General features: G+C 41.4%; 1 pseudogene; it reads left to right on the forward strand.

The window, feature by feature from the left end:
* The first annotated feature begins 1,218 nt into the window (after positions 1–1,218).
* Positions 1,219–1,692, forward strand: LOC107136718 (annotated as a pseudogene).
* Positions 1,693–2,382: the final 690 nt, after the last annotated feature.

A 2,382-nucleotide genomic window follows, 5' to 3' on the forward strand; every position in this document is an offset into this window, starting at 1 on the left:
TCAAAATAAAACACAAAAAATTGGCTTGGGATGTGGCTCAGTGCTCAAGTGCCCCTGAGTTCAATCCCCGGTACCAACCGAAAAAAAAAAAAAATATATATATATATATATATATATAATTTTTATTAAGTCCCAAAGGGGAAAATAGAATATCATAAAAAGTAAGATTCTTTCCTTTAATAAAATGACAAAGAAGAATATGATATTGTTTTTACACACACACACACACAATTTGGTGATATTTTATATATAGAATTATAATGGCTCTTTTTAAATATTTGTATTAAAATTGGAAGATGAGAAGGTTTCACAGTGCTTATGTGCATGGTCTCTCTCTCATCCAGCAAGGAGGTCCACGGAACAGGGTAGAGGAAAGTGTGGCTGCACAGTCGCTAGACCTCTGGAGACCAAGCAAGAAGCAGGTTTGACTTTATTGTGCACTTACCATGTACATATACTTAGGAAGTAGCTAAGCAGATTACAGGCAGCCACCAATGCAATGTCTACTAATTGTCCCTGCAGCGACCAATACAGAAATGGGCCATGGAGTAAGCGCAGGGACTGCAACACATGGCCTCACGCCCAGGGCTGTGCCTAAGGGGTAAGCCTGCCGCTCCTGCCTAGACTGAGGGGAGTGGCCTGCCACTCAGACATCCTTAATATATGCCATGTATGCAGTACTCCATGCCCTTGTCCCCACACCTATGAACTGGGGGCTGCTCCTCAGTGCCCAAGAAAGAGAGGTGCCCTGCCTAGACTGAGGGGAGTGGCCTGCCACTCAGACACCCTTAATATATGCCATGTATGCAGTACTCCATGCACTTGTCCCCACACCTATGAACTGGGGGCTGCTCCTCAGTACCCAAGAAAGAGAGGTGGTGCCTTGAGGTCTTTGGTCATTTCTTCCACCCCTTTCTTCCCATGCATAGCAACAGGAAAGGTGAGCTCTCTGAAAGTCAGCGTCTTCATTCACAGAAAGGAAATGAAGTAGTTTTGCTACTTTAGTTGCACACTGGAATCAGCAACCTAACATATTTAAAATCTTTTCACACAGACCACACTCCAGGCCAACTATATCAGAATCTTTGTGGGAGAGACACAGGCCTCAGAACTTTTTAAAATTCCCTAATACTAGGGTGTAACTCCATGGTAGAGCTCCAAAGAAACAAAAATAAAAATCCCCAACACTGCCAAAAGAAACAAGTGTGTGATATGAGTATGGAGAAACAAAAGAAAGCAAGGACACATGTGACCTTGCAGGGACTGCTTTGTCTTAGAGGCTTAAAGAGAAAGGTAGATTAAAACCTACAAGAAAAGAAAGCCCAGCATGCTAAAGGAAAGAGAAATCTCCCAACACCCTTCCTGCTTATTCTTCCAATATCATGCACAACCGGGTCCACTTTATCACTTATCATTTGACACTAACTTAATCAACTTTTCTGTTCAAGCCAAACTGGACTTAGTCAATGATACACTTGACTGTCTATATGCCAAGTGTATCCTTATGTAACTGATTGGGTAATGCCCAAAATTGAGAAATTGAGGAAGAAGTGTCTAATGACTCTGAAAATCACCAAGGATCTGAGATTGGAATGATTCCCATGCACTCACAAGCACCTGTGCAGATGACTGCTTAGTGCAGAGAGTAACTTGCACAAGTGTTATATCATGGCCATGGTTGATCAGGACTGAAAGATACTTGGAGTATCTTGTATATTTCTAAACCTAGGCACATTGAATGATGCCTAATGATTATGGAGCCCCCTTCAGTTCTAATTCTTATAAGACTAAGTTCTTCCACCTTCCTTTGACCAACTTTCTCTGTTGCCAGTTCATTAAACATGTTATGTAGGGCTGGGGATGTGGCTCAAGCGGTAGCCTGCTCGCCTGGCATGCGTGCGGCCCGGGTTCGATCCTCAGCACCACATACAAACAAAGATGTTGTGTCCGCCGAGAACTAAAAAATAAATATTAAAAAAATTCTCTCTCTCACTCTCTCTTTAAAAAAAAAAAAAAAAACATGTTATGTAGCCCGAATTATTATTCTGTTCACTCATTTGTGCTATTATGAACTGAATATAGCTGAATATGCTCTCCCTTTTCTTAAAAAATGAAATCTTACTTAGTTGACCAGGGTGGCCTTGAACTCTGGATCCTACTACTATTTTCCTGACTAGGTGGGATTACAAGTGTGTGCCTGTAATCACACCTGACTATTGATGCTGTTTTAAAAATATTTTCTCTCACTTAAAATTTTGTTGCATCTTGAGGCTGAGGCTGGGTCTGGGGCTCAGCAATAGAGCACTCACCTAGTATGTGCAAGGTCCTGGGTTCTATCCTCAACACCACATAAAAATAAATAAATAAAATAAAGGTATTGTG

This window comes from Marmota marmota, unplaced genomic scaffold (genome assembly GCF_001458135.2).
Source record: "Marmota marmota marmota unplaced genomic scaffold, marMar, whole genome shotgun sequence".
Classification (NCBI taxonomy): Eukaryota; Metazoa; Chordata; class Mammalia; order Rodentia; family Sciuridae; genus Marmota; species Marmota marmota.